Consider the following 19,614-nt stretch of genomic DNA (forward strand, 5'->3'; position numbering starts at 1 on the left):
AATTTCAGTCAGATCAGGGGGACTTGTATCTTCTTAAGGAGGTATTAAGCTTTTTTTTCACTTTTCATTATATTTCACTTTATGATTATTTTTAAAGAATTTTTCCATGGGGTGTCTGGGTGGCTCAGACTGTTGAACTTCTTACTCTTGATTTTGGCGTAGGTCATGATCTCAAGGTCATGGGATCGAGCTCTGCATCAGGCTCCATAGTCAACAGGGAGTCTGCTTGGGATTCTCTCCCTCTCCCTTTGTCCCTCCCTCTACTCACAGGCTCTAAATAAATGAATAAATAAATAAAATCTTTTTAAAATTCCATATAAATAACTAAATTAAGTTAGTTGTTTCTGGAATACTCAACACTGTTGTTACTATAAATGAATTTTTCCTAATGCCAGCAAGACCACTACCCCTTCTATTTGTATTTACAGGTATCCTATTGTCCTCCATTATTTTAGTACATTTTCAAAATATTCTCATTGTCAAGGTTTGCAGATTTATTTTCAGTGAAATATGTTTCCTAATAAATAAAGGAATACCTTAATAAACCTTAATGGCATAGGTTTTTTAAAACAGTTCTTGGTCTGTGAATCTCATCCATACTGTGATTTCTTATTAGCTTTAGCCCCAAAGGATACCCAAATTTCAGGGCCTCCCTTATTGGTAAGAACCGTATTCTCTTTTAGTTCACTAATCAAATTAGAGTAATTCTTTGCTACTTCTACAGATGTAGAAGTATGAAGTATGAGGACACGCAAAAATGCCACACACTAAACACAAAAAGTCATCACTATTTCTCTTAATCTGTGGTGTTTAATTTGCTAATAATCAATAACACTAATAATATAATATCAAATAATAATCAATAATTTTAAAAATAATTAATAATAAATACATTGATATTAATATATTAATATTAATAAATATTTTAAAGATTTTATTTATTTATTTAATAGACAGAGATCACAAGTAGGCAGAGAGGCAGGCAGAGAGAGGGGTGGGGGAAACAGGCTCCCTGCCGAGCAGAGACCCAAGGTGGACTTGATCCCAGAACCCCAGGATCATGACCTGAGCCGCAGGCAGAGGCTTTAACCCACTGAGCCACCCAGGTGCCCTACAATCAATAATTTTTATTTTTAGTTGATAGAATCCAAATTTTGAAATTTCAATAACGACCCCATTTTTGTTATTAAAATAGTAACACCAGACAGATCTAGCATATTTAAATAACATAGATGGGGAGAAGAAGAAAATTAAAATCATACATTTTTTTCCTATCCAGGTATTTTTTATATTCAATGTATACTTTATTATTTTCTTATTTTTAAATTTATAAATATATTTTCCTTGTTTAAAAATGATCTCATTCTATTATACTGTCTTATAAGTTAATTTTTTTCCTAGGTTGATGTTTATGAATATTTCTCCATATCCTTAAGTATTATTTTTAAAAAATAATTCCTAGAGTGTCACGTGAGATGTTTTGTCTTCATAAGTTCCCATGGAGAATGCCATATACTCTATCCATACTTTATTGACAATTCAGAGCAGATGTTAGCTTAATAAAAACTCTGAGAACTACCGCTTCCTTATAAAATCTGTCTATCTTTGTTTAACCTAGAATTTCCCCAGTGTATGTGGCTTTGGAATTCATGTGTATATTTCTCCGTGCTTATGTGTTTAAGTTACTTATTAGCATATCTTAGTATTATTTCAACACAGTCCTTTTAAGGTGTTTATGAGATTCACATTAAGTGGATATTCCACATTTTAATTAGGCATTTGGGCATTAAGGATATTTCACTATTTTGGAAAACACTGTGGACTTTTGAAATTCCCTTCTGATTGCAGCCATTTTGTACAAGCTGTGTGAAATGTTACCTGTTCAGTATTTAAGAAATGGGTTATCAGATGGGGCACCTGGGTGTCTCAGTCAGTTAAGCATCTGCCTTCAACTTAAGTCATGATCCCAGGATCCTGGGATCGAGCCCCACATCTAAGGGAGCTTCTCTCTCTCCCCCACTTCCTTGTGCTCTCCTCTGGCTATCTCTCTCTCTCTCTATCAAATAAATAAGTAAAATATTAAAAAACAAAAAAAAGAAGAAATGGGTTATCAGAAAAGTCAAATGTATTGAATCACGTAGCTAACCCTTAATAGGGCAAAATGGATTAATTAATTAATTTTGAATTTGTCTATTCTCAAAGCATAGAACATGATTAAATGAAGCCATAATTGCAAGCTTATTCAAGTGCTAGAATTCCTACTTTTCAATTAGCAATAATCGCGCCTCAGATAAACCTCATTGGCTACGATACTGCCACTGCGCAAAGCTAGAATTCCTACTTTTGATAATTTTTATTTGTTGAACTAAAATTGTCAGCCCAAACAGACACATCTCCATCACCTGCAGATCAAATCCATATGTGTCCCTCACTCTCTGAGAAGAGGTGTTGCTCTCATATTACAGTGGGTGCTGTTTGTGAAATACTTCTGTTTGCTAACATATAATGAATAGTGCCTCTACTTCCAATGTGTGGAAGATTGGAAAGATGGCAGATACTTTTATTATTTTTCTGGAGGAGTAGCTAAAATGAGAGAATTAAGGAGAGAGTTAAGCAGGTCTTTGGAATATCCAGCATCTTGTAATTTCAGCTGCTTTATTTTTAACAAACAAGTGTTGTTCTGGTCGCTGGTAATGCAAGGTACAAATAAAGCAGAATATCTGCCTTCCAGAAACTATAGTTCCACAGTGAGGAGTTACGAATGTATCAACAGCCATGAAACGATATGCTCTAGTTATAAGTAGATGAGGAAAAGAGGTAAGAGGCATCTAAAAAAACTGAGGAATGAAGAATAAGTTTCGGGGAAGAGACGACACATAGAAACAGCCACTCATAGGAGGAGGCAGAAATGTTCTGGTCAAGGGATCTTGTCGTCTTTGAGGGGCCAGTGGAGTGAATGAGCAGGCTGTGTGCAGGACATTACCAGGGTTACTTGTGATGGACACAGGAGAAGAAGTCAGAGCATGACCATAGGGAATTCCTGTGCTAAGCTCTGGAATTTAAATTTTGAACTTCATTGCTAAAGAAATGAGTAGCCATTGAATGATTCCAAGCAAAGAGAATCACATATTCAGATTTCCATTTTGTAATGATCTACATGGCATTCAAGTGAAGGATAGAATTAAGGAGGAGAAGGCTGAGAGTATTAGCTCAAAGCAAATTATGAGATAAATTAGAGAGATAATAAGGAAATCACAATCTGTAGAGAGGGATAATTTGGTCTGGTCTTTGGAGCCAGATTAACTGGTTCCTAAATCTGACTCCACCACTTAACATGCTGTGTGACCTGGGGCACGTGTCTCATTTTTCCTTTGCCTTGTTTTGCTCTTCTACAAAATGAGCCTAACAACAGTGTCAAAGTCGTACAATTTTATAAAGATTAAAGGAACAACTTACTATCATTTACAATATCCAGGACCATAAAAATTATCTTATCAATATTAGCTATTATTTATCATTACCATCAATACTATTGCTAATACAATGTTGTTGTAATAATATAACATTATTATAGTTTTATAATAATGCAATATATTATTTTTAATATAATATTTTTTAACATTCATGTCTCTAGGATTTGTGGCCTGATTAGAAGTGATTGTCTTATAGTTGGCTGAATGGGATAGTGTCAGAGAATATAGAAAGAAAAGCATTTTGATGTAGAGAAAGAATGGATGTGAATTACATTCTAAATTCTAGAAGGAGGTACCTGTGGGACTTCCAAATGGAATTTTCTCATGAGCATACGATTATAACAGCAGAAAGGTATAGAATATGGAAAAAAAATATGCAAGGTTTTGACCCCAGGGTTATTGCTGTCTGGTGTCGGTGTGACAGAGAGGACGAAGTGTGGGGAGGAGAGGACTCTTTCCCGGCCATAAGCAAAGGGAAATGATTCAGTCAGTTCTTATTCTCTGACATGGTCATGAACAGATGACATCCTCATGTCCTGAAAGAACTCCTCCAGCTTTTAAAATTGCCAAAGTCAGCCTAGGTTAGAGCTAACAGCTGAAAGAATCATCTTTAATAAATATTAGAATTATTAGAAAAGTCCTGTGGCCTCAAAATGTTGCTTCCTAGCAATTGCTTTTAATTGCTTTTAAGGATATTACTAACATCACAACCTCTAGTACCATGAAAAATATTGATGCTCTAGATAGTCTAGTGTGATACCTGCCCTTGTTTGCGTGTTCTCAAGAGCTTCAAACCATGAGAGTGCTAATTGAGTTTGGATGCTATGCCCATCCCACCACTGAAATCCTAGTATGTACAAGCAAACAAAATGTCAGTGGGTAGGCCTCGTGATTCTTTGGTATGATTGGAGTCTTATTTTGCTGTAAACTCGTTACAGACTGTGCTTCTAATCTGTACATGAATTTAGGTTCCCCAGTGTGTTTTTATTTTCTCAAAGGAAAAGTCTTCAACTACCTCCACCCAGCCTCAGAGAAAGGGAATTGTGGAAGACAGGATGTTCTGAGTTTCCCTCAGAGGTTGCTCCCTGCTAATTGGCCAGTATTCTCACAAATTCTAGATTCTTGGCTGGGTGGATTTTAGCAGTAGTCTCTTCTCATCCCAATTTAAGTACAAGTAATCCCAATGAGATCCTGCCAGGCTCACAGCCAATCGCTGACCAGGTACAAGCAAAAATGTCCCTGCTAAGAAAACCAAGAAATTTTACCCATCCCAGGGCACATATTTCCCTCCCAATTAAGTTTATGTCTCCAATTTTTTATTTTTCTCCTTTTTAGGAAATTCTTCTGTGAAGCAGGTCTTATTCTCTAATATTGGGCAAAGACCCCTATATTAGTTTACAGATAAAAATACTGTACATTTGTTCTTAGGACTTGAAGATGAGGCAGAAGGCCCAAAGGGCCTCATAAATTCAAAAACTATAAATTATACTCAGTTGTGCATCACAATCAAGTGATGGTAATTAAACACTGCCTCCCCATTGTAAAATTATGTGACTTGCCCCAAATTATAATCTATAATCCTCATTAAGAAAGAATAGAAACTTAGCAGGGATTCCCTCCCTATTTTATCTTCTTTAATTATGCAAATTAAGCAGCAAATTCTCTGTTTTGCTTAAACTTTTTTCATTTTGAGGTAGAGTCTAGACTTTCAGCTGGTAGATTTTAGTTTAGATAGGCTGCTCTTACTTTTGTAGGCATCTTTATAACAGTTTCCTATTAGCCAGGAACTGTGTGCAATCTCTGGGCATTTTGGAGAGCTGACTTTGAACATCAATAGTGTTGTCAAGAGTGTGTGGGGAAATGGACATCTTTCTGCATGACTTGTAAGAGGGTGAACTGCTGGAGCCTATTAAAGGGAAGTGTATACAGTTTGTGATCTTGCAACCTAGTTACTGAAATAAAAGCTCCCAACCAGTGAGAAAATACATTAACAAATATGTTCATTGTTTGTAGAAGTTCAGAATTATATGTCTGCCAGTAAAGGATTGACTGCAGAAATAACGCACCTATTCTGTGGAATCTTACATAACTATTAAAAAGAACACACTGTATCTCTATGCATTTACAGAAAAATCGTCTATGATTTTTTTAAGTACAAAAATACTTAGGATTCTGTATGGTATAAGCGTAGTTTGTACAAAAAGAAAGGAGATAGGTGTCGGGGGGTGTGTGTGTCTGTGTATATATAATATGTCTACATATACATTGATATGATTCACATAAAGAAAAGGTAGGATTAATAGGAAGGAAGAGATAAGCATTATTTATTTGTATATCTTGGTGTCATTTGGAATGTTAAAATAAGCATGCGTCATTTCATAATAAAAATAATATAAAAATAAAATCATTGAACAGAAATGCTTATTATGAACTGGAAAGCCATCTTCCCTTTTGAACTTAAAAAAAATTCTGAATTTAAATGATGTCTCTTATTTAACAGTGTTCAACAGTGTCTGAACTTGGCCACTACACAATAGAATATGGCTTTCTCTCAACAACTTTGTGTTTGCTCAGGTTCCGGACTCCTGAATAAATAGGTTGTGTTTATTCAAATCCTAGATAAGAAATCATTTTCAAATATCAAAATTACCATCCACAGTACTCTGAACTCCTCCTATCTGGAGGCTCCACACAAGGGCCTCAGTGGTTTTGTTGCTAGAACCTTAGGAAATGGGAAAAGGGCTAGTGAGAACTGTGGGCGGATTAAAGGTAGAACTTGGCTCTGACTCTGCTGCCTTGTGTGGACTTACTTGGGGTCATTTGCAGTTTCTCCGGTTTGTCTCTCGTTGTTATGAAAAACTGATTTACAAACAATTGTTAAAGAATATCCTATCAATTTGTCAGTAGATCTTAATCCAGGGAGCAGATCGAGGTTGTATTTCTTAGAGAATGTTTCTAATAAGAAAAAAAAAATCAGTTTCAGAGTCAAAATGTTAGTGTATAAAGGCTATAGTTTTCAATTTTTATGTCCCTGAGAGGCTGAGTTCAGTTCTATTGTGAACAGTAATTTATGAATAAGAACCCACAATTTTTTGACCAGAAAATTGGAAAAGCACCCGTAATCATTTCCATCTCATTTTCTACGTATCTTTCATCAATTTTGCAAACAATTTCCCCCTTTTGAAAATATACCAAATAGTTGATTATTTCCTCCCAATCAGATGCATGCAGGGTGTATAGGTAAATAACTGATTTCCCAACCACTATTACATTAGGTTGATGTTCTTTTAGACATTAGACACGAATGGATTAAACCACGCTGCCTACTCCGAGATTTTGGTGGAGTGGAAATAGGGTTTTGTGGAGCTACAGAATTTCTACTTCATCTGCTCAGCCAATAATTGGTCAGAGCATGACTCTGATTAGAAATAAGCAACAAGCTTCCTGTGTCCATGAACAGAAAACAAGGTAGCGCGTGTAACCCGGGAGAAACACGCGTTTACTTTTGAAGAAAAGCAGAACCCAGCAACCAGTGAGCAGCATATGCCTGAAATCCATTATCTGACATGTTCGTTCCAGCGTCCCCAGGAATGCTGGTCTGACTGCTAAGATTTGTTTTTACTTCCTGTCTTTCGGATAAAATGAGTTTGCCAACAGGCTGTGAGTACCTAACGCTGGGGAAGGTAGCTAGATTCCGAAGCCCTTATGTTCATGGATCGCCTTATGCAATCAACAAGCCAATTGATATTAAGCCACAGAGGAGACGGTAACTGCTTTCCTTTCTTCTAGCTTGTTTGTCAGTGAAATTGTGTTTTGTTACCCTTTGGTAGCTAGCTGCTTTGGAGGTCTGCTGAGGTGGGAGGGTGATGGTGAGAGATTACTTTGAAAATTCAGCCTATTGAACAGTTAGGAAAAAAATTAACCAAAGAGAGAAAGCTGAAAAATATTCTTAGCTGTTCAGCATAAGCTGATCTGGTTTCAGGGTTTGTAGATTTTAAAATTTTGAAGCATGGTTAGTGTTTGTACTGACATCAGAATCATCCATAATGAATATTTGAAGGAGGACCTAGCCAAATAATGGGTATATTAATGGCTCTTATTACCCAGTGCCCATTATCTCATGATCTGCCCATAACATTCCTCAAGGCCAATGTGCAATAAATATGCTAAGATTCTACTAAAAGCATTAATTTTCATGTGGTCACTAGGGAGGCAAGAATAGGGATAGATATTTTTCCTCTAAAGAAAATGTCATTTGTACATCAGTGTTCCGGGATTCTGTTAACTCCACACACTCCCACACCACACACATGTGTGTACACACACACACACACACACTCTCTCTCTCTCTCTCCACAGGCAAACTCAGGCTGTATAATTAGGAATCTCAGAGTCAAGCTCAATGTTTTCATTAGAAGGGAAGAGGGTGTGCAATAACTAAACCTGTTCTGTCTTCCAGCATTTTTATGCAGTGTCAGAACAGGGATGAGATGTTTGACTCATGGGTCCAAAAATCATTCCTCAGTTTTGGTTTTAAACAAAGTCATTTTATTCAGCATTTCACAGTGAACATCAGAAGTGTTTTATAAGGATGTTCCATTCTATCTGTGAAAATGCCAGTTCTCCCTAAGTTGATGAAGTCTTGGAAGAAAAATATAAAATTCTAAAAGTAACATATTTTGCTTGAAGATTATCATTATCATCTTACTCTTCTGTTTTTCTTTTTCTAATAACACACACACACAGAATCACAGAGAGCATACATTTTTGCCAGGTTTGACCTGGTTATAAACATGAAGTAACATTCAGATATTTGATTGATTTAAAAAAAATTTCCAAACCTTCAGAAATGCCATGGGATTAGTTTTTCAATGAAAGGGGGAAAAAAGAAAGGCGGGGGTAGGGGGTAGTTATGATTTGATGGGACTGAACTTTTAAATGTTTTTGAGGGGAAATATTTTATTCTTTTCCCCAGGGTGTCAAGGTTTTTTCTGTCCAGTTCTACACCATCTGAATTTATAACAGGCTAACAGTAACTAACAACGATATTAAGATACTTCCTGAGACACATGACCTGTCTCAGTTGCTGCCTCCTCACTTCCTTCTGTAATTAGTGGTGTGATATAACAAAGCCTATTAAGTTGCCAAGTCCATATGTAGATGTTATATCCCTATTCATGCTACCTTATTTCTTTCTGCTTAAAAGTAATCAGCTTCCTATGTAAGTCAGGGGAATCATATGTTGATGTAAATTCATGTATATGTGCATAGAAGGTGGACTCTTAGCATACTGTATTATAACCAGGCAATTTCAGACTCACCCCCAATCAGTTTTGATATTGAGCACCACACTGTTTTTTGCAAGCAAATATTCTTGCAAAGCATTTGGCAATAACCAGCCTTTTATAACATAGACCTTGAATTGTAAAAATTCAGGTCTGACTTTTCTTTTAGCATAATACATTGCTTATATATAGAGAGAGTAATCAAATAGATGGCTTTCTATGAAAAGATATGTAATCTTTATATCTAGAGCTTTTAGCCCATGGAGGTGTGACAACAAACACGTATGGAAACAATAGTTGGAGGAGGTGGATGAATGAATGAAGTTCCAAATCATAGAGAATGCCTTTTTATTGTATAACTCATTTTTGTAAGTTGTACGTTTTAAAGCCGTTATTTGAACTTCCTTCTAGTCTGCTAAGAAAGTTGTACACCTGGAATGGTGATAGATTTATCATCCTAGATCCACTAAAATCTACCCCAAATTAAACAGTTAAGTTTTCAGGAATGCTTGCTAGGACTCATCCAAGATTTGTCTAAAACAACATAGTTAAGTTTACTGTCATGTAGTCACAGTTGTGCTATTTGGCTGAAAAAGACATTGCTTTCTTAATTACTGAAAGGAAAGAAGGACAGAAGGAAAGAGAATAGGAAAGAAATCTAAAGAAGAGGGACTGTATGTTGAGGTTGCAACCTACTCACTGAAGCATAAAATTGAGGTCATAAAAAGAAATTTAACTTTTTACTAAATTGGGAGGCTACAGCAGGAAATCTAATCATAAATGCAAAATACAGCTCAATGTATTTTTTTTTTTAGGAATTTATTTATTTATTTGAGAGAGAGCGATCACAAGCAGGGGGAACGGCAGAGGGAAATGGAGAAGCAGGTTCCCCATTGAGCTGGGAGCCTGATATGGGGTTCAACCCCAGGACCTGGGGATCATGACCTGAGCTGAAGGCAGACAGCTAACCAACTGAGCCACCCAGGCGCCCCAAAATATAGCTCGATTTAAATACAAATATGTCCTTCTTTATACTGCCTTTTTGAAAGAACTGCATGTTTTCTTGGAACACAGGGAAATAATTTCCAAGATAAAAATTAGCTATATTAGACGTGTGACCATGTGGTCATTTAATAGTTATTAATTTTTATTTCAAGTGTCAATGAAGAAATTAACAAAGCAGTTAACACTCTTCAATGTTGAAGAGAATGGCCATCCTACCATCTGTAATCCTAGTGATTTTCCATATTCTTTTTTTTTTTAAGATTTTTATTTATTTATTTGATATAGAAAGAGACAGCAAGAGAGGGAACACAAGCAGGGGAAGTGGGAGAAACAGGCCTTTCCAGCAGAGCAGGGAGTCCGATGTGGGGCTCGATCCCAAGATCCTGGGACCGTGACCCGAGCCGAAGGCAGACGCCCAACAACTAGCCACCCAGGTGCCCCTGATTTTCCATATTCTTGAGTTTAATTTTATCCTTTAATCATTTGTAGTTTCCACAAACTCTAAAGCTCTATTTTTACTCCTGAAAGAAACATAATTTCCTTTTAATTTTATAAAACTTTGATGTCTTAATTTAATACACAGAAATTGAGTAATCAGATTTAATCTGGCTTTTCCACTCTCTTCTCACCCAATTAGGCTGTAGGGTTTTTGATTGCGTAGATCATGTCTCATTTGTTGTTATATTTTTAGTGCCCAGCAAAGAGCCCAGCACTCATGAGAGGATAAATGCTTGTTTAATAAATAAATGATGAGAAAATGCATGTTATCCATCTTGGCACAGGCATGTGTATCACTCCCCTGGGGGCTACCATATTGAGTCTTTGGCAAGATTTTGCCTCTGCTATTCTTCTCGATCAGTTGTGTTCTCCTTCCTTATTTACCTATAGAAGCTACAAGCAGCAGTGACTATAGACTAGGAACTCAAGTGACTGGGGATCACAGCTTCTGTTATTACCAGTTCGGCAAAGCAGAACCTGGAAGTTATTTTTATATTCATAAGTATATATATAAAGCTCCATGTGGTAGAAAGGAGGAGGAAAAGTCAATGTGGGAGGAGGCAGAGGGGAGTTCAGGAGGGGGGAAAAGCCTTCCAACTATAAAAAGTAAGATATAAGCACATAAATTCATAATATAAGTTACCAAAATTATGAAACGTAAGCCCTGGTTCTCTGTTTGTCCTGCTGTAATGTAAAACTCACAGAAATGTTTATCAAAATAGAAAACAAAATAAGGGAGGCTGAAGGGAGGAGACAGATCCCACTAGCACCCCAACGTTGTGGAAAGCATCTGTGCTCTAGCGCACCGCCTTTCACAGCCAAGTGCATCGCTGGGTCTCTGCCAGCCCTCTGCCCAGACGTTCAGTGCCTCTACCCTGTGTCTCTGGCTCCTTTTTGGTTCCCATCTGCTTCCCTCATATACACTCAGGCCTCTCTTGCTCTAAATCCTGGAGGTGGGCTTATGCTATCTATTCTCTCTGGGATTAGGAAAAAGCAAGATACAAAAAAAAAAAAAAAAAAAGACAGGAATAAAAATAACAAGTTTGAGGGTATGTTAATCAGCCCATTTCTCTTCAGAGAAGAATTACAAAGTTGCAAATTCGGATGTCTGATCAATTGGCAAGCTGTTCATGACTCAAATGGTGTATTATTGTACTAGGATTGCTATAACAAAATATGACAGGCAGAGTGGCTTAAGCAATAGAAATTTATTTTCTCACAGCTCTGGAGGCTGGCAGTTCAAGATCAGTGTGTCAACCTGGTTGGTTTCTCCCAAGGCCTCTTCTTGGCCTGCAGCTGGCCACCTTCTCCCTTTGTCCTCATGTGGCCATTCCTCTGTGTGTACGTTCCTGGTGTCTGTGTGTGCCCAAATTTATTCTTCTGATAAGAACACCAGGCTGGATTAAAGCTCACCCGGATGGCCTCATTGATTATCTCTTTAAAGACCCTGTCTTGGGGGCGCCTGGATGGCTCAGTGGGTTAAAGCTTCTGCCTTTGGCTCAGGTCATGATCCCTGCGATCATGGTCCTGGGATCGAGTACCGCATCGGGCTCTCTGCTCAGCAGGGAGCCTGCTTCCTCCTCTCTCTCTGCCTGCTTCTCTGCCTACTTGTGATCTATGTCTGTCAAATAGAGACCCTATCTCAGATACAGTCCCATTCTGAGGTACTAGGGATTAGGGATGCAGCATATGAAATTTGGGGAGACCTAATTCAGTACATAGCAAATTGTATCCATAGAAATTATTTGCTAGTAATGACTGTAGAGGAAGATAGGAATTGCACTATGATTCCTGCATAATCAGTGACCTTGTATACATAAAAATAGTATTTTATCAGTGAGTCTGAACCTGCAGGAGTAAGGCATTACCAAGTATAAAAAAATACTTCCTACATTTTGTATCAGAGGAAATAGTTACACACTAGGAACAACCAGTCTTCATCAAATAGAACCTCTTTCATTTGGAATCTATAATCTTTCAAAAGAGCCTAGATAGGCATTTGCTTTTCTATAGTCTTTTTTTTTTTTTAAGATTTTATTTATGTATTTGAGAGAGAGAGGGGGAGAGAGAGAGAGAGAAGCAGATTTACTGATGAGCAGGAGCCTGACATGGGGCTCAATCCTAGCACCTGGAGAGATCATGACCTGAGCCAAAGGCAGACACTTAACCAACTAAACCACCCAAGCATCTCTATGGTCTTTTATTTCATATGAGTATTAAATTATCAGTGTAGCCAGCAGTTCTCAACTAGGGCAGTTTTACTCCTAGGGACATTTAGCAATGTGTAGGGATATTTCTGATGTCCATACGTTGGGAAGTGGCTAATGGTATCAAGAAAGGGACAGGGATGTAGTTAAATAGCATAGAACACATAGGACAGCCTCTACAACAAAGTGTTATTTGACCCCCCAGATCTCATAGTCCTGAGATTGAGAAACCCTTATGTAAACAGATTGGATTGGGGAGTATTTCAAAGCTCTCCGAAAGTCTTTGTTTATATCTAGACTCTTGATATTTTTTTATGTATTCATAAAAACACCTTCTTTCCTCTTTCTCATGGTAACCAATAGATAATACTCTCTTAGCCTGGTTAAAAAAAGACACTCGCCACACTTTTAAAATGGTCTAAAACATTCTGTGATTCACACTGTCCGGCTTTCTGATTTGTCTGAATTAGTGGCTTTATTGCATTGTCAGGGCCTATTATTCTTTCAGTAGAGGTGCTACTGAGATTTCATTACAGGAAGCAGAATAAATGATCTAATACATTCTTAGAGCTCCAGGCTAGGTGCTAAACATTGACCTGCTTTTCAAAGTGAACTGAAAAATACAAGGTGAAATTACACAGAAGATAACAAATATTAAATGATCATGCTATTGGCCTGGTATAATGAAGCTCTGTGGACCCCTTGTCCCCAACCCCCACACCAACAAGCCCGGGCACACTGACTGTGGACGTGTGGGCTGCATGTATGTGTTCCTTGTAACCAGCTCATCCTGATAGCAAAGAGCATGTTTTCATAAAGGGAAAACTCTGAGGGAGAGGGAGGGCTTTCTTTGATGGAAAGTCCTTCTTTCCACTAAATAAAATTTCAAATTATCATTGGGTTGCTTTTAACCCTCCTCAAATCTAGATAAAAATTGTTGGCAGTAACAGTTCAAACTAGAACTAATTTACAGCTTCCTCATTCTCTCCTTAGTTCCAAAGCAGTACATCCAGTGGCCTATGATCCAAAGAAATCCTCCAGAGAACTTGAGTTCAATATATTTAAACTAAAATGACCCAAGAAGTCTCACCATCTTCCATTTCCTCAGGGATCTATGGCGAAACCAAGAAGTCCTCCTCCATGCTTCTTCCTTTCAGCCTAACTGCTCTACCACTAGCTGGGGGCAGGTGTATTTCTTCCCTCTTCCCTCCATTGTCAGCCCCACTATGCGCTTCTAAACAAAGTTCTAGTGGTCTTTTGCCTGAAAGACTGCTAAACCTCGTAACTGGCATCTATCTTTATTCTGCTGTCATCCTTGTTCTGAATCATCATCCACAGATTAATTTTCTAAAATTTCCTCGTGATACCCCCATGCCTATAGCAGTAGTTTGGCGTTGTCTACAAAAACAATCTAAATTTCAATTGATGATGATCTAGTCCTTTCTGAACTCTCTCCCCTTGTAAATTTTGCTCATTACCCATTGTACTCTGCATTTTGGATGTAAGAAGTACTGATTATACCTCTGATTTTGCCTACAATTCCCCTTTCCCTGCATTTTGTTAACCCCAAATGTTCCTGAGGTCTTTTTCATTAAGCTTTTTTTTTTCTTTTCTTTTTTTAAAGATTTTCTTTATTTATTTATTTGACAGAGAGATCACAAGTAGGCAGAGAGGCAGGCAGAGAGAGAGGAGGAAGCAGGCTCTCCCCCAAGAGAGAGCCTGATGTGGGGCTCCATCCCAGGACCCTGAGACCATGACCTGAGCCGAAGGTAGAGGCTTAACCCACTGAGCCACCCAAGCACCCCTCATTAAGCCTTTTCTAATTCCCTGTTTCCAAATGGGAGTTGCTCCTTCAACTAGCAGCTCTTCCTTTTCTAACACATCTATCACAGATTTTCTCAAATGAACCTCAGTCATTTCTGTATTTTGCATCTTTCCTCCTCCTCAAGAATGGTGGGAGGGAAACAGCTGTTTTAGGGAGAGTAGTTTGGGTGTGGCACGTGACATAAATTCAAATGGGAAGGACTTAAGCCCTATCCTAGCAGAAGCAAGTTGTATAAAATCTTGACACGGACAGTTTCATTACAATTACAAAATACATAAATATGTGATTACAGTTGTGAGAACTACTCAAAAGGAGGCAAGGGCCCACTAGGAGTATATGAATAGGTACCTAATATAGTCTGCACATTTGAAAAATCTTCCCTTTGGGATGATGAGGCCTGAAGATGAGCAACACATTCTGTGGGGAATCAAGCCCTGATGTGAGCATTAAAGGAACTAAAAAGATGAGGTGTCTGAAATGTAGTGAGACAGGGAGGAGAGTGGCAGAAACAAACTAGAGAAGATAGGGAGGGAGACGGATCTTTTTAAAAGGTGAATCTACTAAATAATTCTTCATTTCATTTTTGTGAGAAACAATAAATAATTTTTTAAATTTATTCACTGGAAATGTGATCTAAGAATATTATGAGTGTCTTATTTATGATTTAGGATTTTAAAACCTTGAAATAAGCAATAGATAATATCTTCTAACTGAAGTTTAAAAAAAAATGTCAATTTTCCAATCCATTGCCAACTGCAGGGGATAAATAAAAGCAGTCATAAACATTAGCCTTTGTCCTTCTGCATTCACCCATCACCTAACTGTACCTGTGCCAAAAGGAATAGAATGGGACCATTGAGCGTACTTAGAATGTTTACTGCCAACGAAGTACAGGAGACTCTCTGTAATCACAGTGACCTTCATGTGTGAGTCATATTTCTACATCTAATTAGAGACGTTAAATTACTTAACATTTTGAACTTTTTTCATGGTTGTTGTTGTTGTTTTGTTGCTGTTATTTTCTAGTTTTCCATAGCTTAGCTCTTACACTGAACACAATTATTTACACAGGTAATCTGGTGCAGAAAAAGGAAAGCTTCTATTACCAATTTTAATTTTACTTTGGAAACTGTGATAAATGAAGTAGTGAATTCTGACAAAGCATTCTAGGTTTAGGACAGGGTCTGGTTATCAAACAGTTTATAGATGAGTATAGAGTATCAGAAAGAAGCAAAAGCAAAAAAGAGTGGTGGTCAGTTAATCTACAGAAAGCCTTTGAAACAAGAGTGATGACCTTGGACTGGATCCATGATGTTCTGCTTTCTATGGCCCTAAGAGGAAGGTTCCCCAAAGAAGAAGATAGTTCTGCTAGTCATGAAAAAGAGAGATACCTTGGAGAAACATTTGATGAGAAGGAAGTTGCAGGTGTCCAAGGGAAGGATAATCAGCTTCCCAAAGTGGAATGTACTCTGAATTTTAAAAGGTGGTCAGCGCTCCATTCATGTGGTTCTTGGAGGCACACGTGTTACTCACTCTTCAGGCCTTAACATCCCCAGGGAAATATTCCCTAAATGGCCAGTCAATGTTAGGCATCTGTTTATATACTTCTATTGCACCTTTATCTTCTTTCTAGCTGTTCTCACAGTTGTAATCATGTATTTATATATTTTCTTGGCCTAACAACCTCCTTCCACATTCAATTAGGGGACCATGAGAACAAGATCTAAGCCTGTGCTTTAAATCACAGTGTGTCAAGTGCTTTGTACAGGGCCTGACATATAATAGGCATTCAAGCAGTTCTTATGAAATTCTTTTTTCCAAGCAGGAATAAGAAAGTAATCAGAGACAGTTAAATAAATGTGTAAATTTTCAGAAACATATTGAATCCATTTTGGCAACTTCTAAACCTGCAATAAAGCACTGACCACTCTTCTCATTTAAAAGTGTGTGATACCTACTGCCTGAAATCAAGGTCTTTTCGTGGCCAAAATTGGACTTACTGTCTTACTCTTAGAATAGATTTTAAGAGGGTCACTGGGTGACTCGGTCATTTGAGCATCTGACTCTGGGTTTCCATTCAGGTCATGATCTCAGGTTCCTGAGATTGAGCCCCTCATCTGGCCCTGTGCTCTGCCAGCAGTCTGCTTGACCCAATCAATCTCTCTCTTTTTCTCCCCCTTTGCCCCTCCTCCCACACGGTTTCTTTCTCTCTAAAAATCAATCAGTCAACAATCTATCTATCTATCTTTTATGTATCTATCTTTTTTTAAAAAAAATCTATTTCTTTTCTTCTGTTACTTGGTTGGAAAACTTAATTGATTACTATGCACCTATCCAAACCAGAAACACAGGAATCACCTTAACTTGCCTGCCTTTATCTCAACTCCCTCCATCATCACTGAATTCCCTTTATCTGCTACTAAATTTTTCTGTCAGTCAGTTCTACTCTGCTTAACTAATACTTCTTATGAATGTGATCTACTATTAGAGCTTCTTAAGTGATCTTTAGGTCACTGGTTCCATAGACTCTACCCAGAATTGCTCTGTGTGTGTGTGTGTGTGTGTGTGTGTGTGTGTTGGTTTCTTTTCTTTACTACAGTGGCATTCACTTTTCTCCAATACCAGTAAATCATAAGACCATTTGGGTAGTAGATACCCAATTCCAAAGTTTTAGAATTGACCCCAAGTATAAAAATACAGATTCCACCTCTGTGGTGTTTCTTTCTGAGCAATGACTAAGTTAGAAAACAATGAATTTGCCTAATATGCATGAGGAAAACATTTAAAATTCCCCTAAGATTTCTGAAGTCTGATCTTATGATTTTATGAGAATTCACAAACATGTAGACTTCAGTTTATCATAATACATGAGAGATTACTATAAGAATGTGGTATTTAGTCATTGATTTTTAATCCAGGCAAAAGTCAGAAAAATTATATATATACACATTATATATACACATATATATAATTTTATATGTAATTTTTATATATAAAATTTTTATACACACACACATATACATGCATACATACAGCTACAGAGTCCTCAAAGTCTGTTGAACAGTCACAAATTATTCAATTTGCTCTTAGGTGGGAATACAATTTTCCTAAATTTATAATTTCCCTCTGGCCCCTGCCACTTTAATTCAAAATATGTACTTTTGTTTGTACTGTTATTTCTTTATTTTTTAAGATTTTTAAAAATTTAGACCTCACAACCATGAGATCATGACCTGAGCTTAAACCAAGAGTCAGATGCTCCAATGACTGTGTCACCCAGGCTCCCTTGTGCTGTTATTTCTGAACAATATATACTGGTATCCGATGTAAGATGAGTTATGTGATACTGGTGTTTCCATGGTAATTCCTCTTGTATATAACAAGAAAGTCAAGAATACCAGCAGTTTTCCATTCTCTTAGAGTTCCTCTTTTTGTTCCTTCCCTTCTCTTCCTTTTCTCTCTTTCTTTCTCTTTCACCCTCTCCTCTCTCTCTTTTAGGAATCCAGTAGCTATGACACCAAGAATAACACAATTCCATTTTCCCTTTCTCTTGCTTGTGGTTGGAGTCATACTCTGCTAACAAGGGAGTTCTGAGTTACTTTGAGTTGCAAGAGATTTTGTTTCTCTCTGATATATATTTATATATATTTATATATCTTTCTCTCTCTCTCTCTCTCTCTACACACACACACACACACACACACACACACTATTTGTTGTTGTTGTTGTTGTTAGTAAAGTTTTCTTCCTTCTGGGGAAAAATAATTTGAATCCTAAGGCTGAAGGAGTCAGAAATTGAGTATACTGAGTTCTGTAGAATCAGGACCTTCCAGCCCTGGGGTTACCTTTGTCTCTGACTCCAGGATAGCTTTAAAATCACCTAAAAACAGAGTAAGAGGGGCGCCTGGGTGGCTCAGTGGGTTAATATTTTCTGAGCCTTAGGCTCAGGTCATGATCTCAGGGTCCTGGGAACAAGCCCCACATCTGGCTCTCTGCTCAGCAGGGAGCCTGCTTCCCTTCCTCTCTCTCTCTGCTTGCCTCTCTGCCTACTTGTGATCTCTGTCAAATAAATAAATAAATAAATAAATAAATAAATAAAACAAAAAAACAAAAAACAACAGAGTAAGAGAATGAAAGTGAGCCTTCAGGGGCGCCTGGGTGGCTCAGTGGGTTAAGCTGCTGCCTTCTGCTCCGGTCATGATCTCGGAGTCCTGGTATCGAGTCCCGCATCGGGCTCTCTGCTCAGCAGCGAGCCTGCTTCCCTCTCTCTCTGCCTGCCTCTCTGTCTGCTTGTGATCTCTCTCTGTCAAATAAATAAATAAATAAATAAGAAAGTGAGCCTTCACATAACTGGCAGCTTTTAGCGCTAAATTACTATTTTGACTACACCCTCACTATACTCTCCATGCCAGATCTGGATTTAAGTTAGCTCAGGGATGATTGGGGTTAAGTTACTCAAGGACTAATGAGATTTAGACAGACCCATTCATCTTTCCAGAATCTTGTGACTAAGGACATGCTATAAAAGAACAATTCAATAGAGTTACACTGTCTGAGCACTTAACAATGCAAATTCAAATATACATACTATGCAGAAGGGAAGAAACAGATGAGAGAGTAATAGCAGTGTGAATAGGGCAGTTTCACTTTCTTCATGTGCCACCACGGTGCATGGATCTATGTCCACTAGTGTGGGATGGTATATGCTCTTTCCCCATCTCAGTTCCCATAGACCTGCCACAGTGTGAACAGCTTGCCTTACCTTTGAGTTATTTAAGGGATTCTCTGTGGTTATATTAACTATACTAGATTTTTGCCACTAAGGTTGGTGTTAGAACTTGAACTAAGTAAGGTATGACCCATACTGAAGTTTATATCTCTGCACCATTTTTAAAAAAAATTTTTTTAAGATTTTATTTATTTATTTGACAAATGGAGATCACAAGTAGGCAGAGAGGCAGGCCGGGGAGGCCTGGGGGCGGGGGACAGTCCCCTGCTTAGCAGAGAGCCTGATGTGGGGCTTGATCCCAGAACCCTGGGATCATGACCTGAGCTGAAGGTAGAGGTTTTAACCCACTGAGCCACCCAGGTGCCCCAATATTTCTGCACCATTAAAAGAGGTATCTATGTTTATAAACATCCTTATATTCAATTTGAGAATTTAATGATGCTGATGGTAAGTATAATAGCTTCTTTCGCAAAGTTAAAATGATATTAAGATTACATGCACACCAGGAAAAAAAAAAACCTGTCATATAGGGAAAGTTTACATGCATGAGCATCCTAGTTCATCATCCAGCTTAGCTACATTTTTCTGTTCC

General features: G+C 37.8%; 1 protein-coding gene and 1 pseudogene across 8 annotated transcripts in view; one reads left to right on the plus strand and one right to left on the minus strand.

Annotated features, from left to right (window-relative positions):
- PDE4D (phosphodiesterase 4D) overlaps window positions 1-19,614 on the plus strand; it is a 1,501,314-nt gene that overhangs the window by 1,075,923 nt on the left and 405,777 nt on the right. The window lies entirely within an intron of this gene.
- Window positions 2,167-2,330, minus strand: LOC123939406 (annotated as a pseudogene).

This window comes from Meles meles, chromosome 3 (genome assembly GCF_922984935.1).
Source record: "Meles meles chromosome 3, mMelMel3.1 paternal haplotype, whole genome shotgun sequence".
In the NCBI taxonomy this organism is placed as follows: domain Eukaryota; kingdom Metazoa; phylum Chordata; class Mammalia; order Carnivora; family Mustelidae; genus Meles; species Meles meles.